The sequence below is a fragment of the Brassica oleracea genome, chromosome C4 (assembly GCF_000695525.1).
Source record: "Brassica oleracea var. oleracea cultivar TO1000 chromosome C4, BOL, whole genome shotgun sequence".
Lineage (NCBI taxonomy): Eukaryota > Viridiplantae > Streptophyta > Magnoliopsida > Brassicales > Brassicaceae > Brassica > Brassica oleracea.
The window spans coordinates 13934677-13935596 of record NC_027751.1 but is presented as its reverse complement, the minus strand read 5'-3'; positions in this window follow the sequence as shown (position 1 = coordinate 13935596).

Below are 920 nucleotides of genomic sequence, written 5' to 3'. Positions count from 1 at the left end.
CAAGTCTTTCATCTCAAATGTCCCTTTGAGCATGTTTTTTGTTTGATTGATAATGTCTTTATTGCTTCCAATAATGAGCATATCATCTACATATAGACATAGCAAAACATACGCATTTTTTGTAGTTTTGTAGTATATCCATTTGTCACATTTATTTATTTTGAAACCATTTGACATCATTGTATTGTCAAATTTTTGATGCCATTGTTTAGGAGCTTGCTTAAGTCCACAAAATGACTTTACAAGTTGGCATACTTTGTCTTTCTGTCCGGGAACGACAAAACCTTCAGGTTGTTTCATGTAAATTTCCTCTTCTAAATCATCATTTAGAAAAGCGGTTTTACATCCATTTGATGAATTTCTAGGTCTCTTAAGGTTGTGATTGCTATCATCAGTCTTATTGATGTTATTCTCGTTACTGGAGAAAATGTATCAAAATAGTCCAAGCCTTCCTTTTGTCGGAATCCTTGAACTACAAGCCTAGATATGTATTTTCCACCATGTTTTCGTGTCATTATCCATTTATTTCCTAATGCTTTGCAGAAAGGTGGTAAATCTGTTATGTACCATGTATATTTTGCATGATAGAATCAAATTCACTCCTGACAGCTTTGTTCCAAAATGGAGCTTCAGGTGAAGCCATGGCTTCTGCCAAAGTTTTTGGAACATTTTCTACTAAAAAAGCCATTAGGAAATCTTCACCAAAAGATTTTTCCTTTCGAGCTCTTTTGACATTAGGGTAACCCAGATTCCTGCAACATTGCATTCATCATCTCTTTTAGAGTCCGATTCTTGCGTTCAGAAACTCCATTAGATTCTGATGAGTAAGGAGCTGTAGTTTGATGGATTATTCCATGTTCTTTACAGAATGCATTGAATGGACCATCATACTCGCCTCCTCTGTCGCTTCTTACTACTTT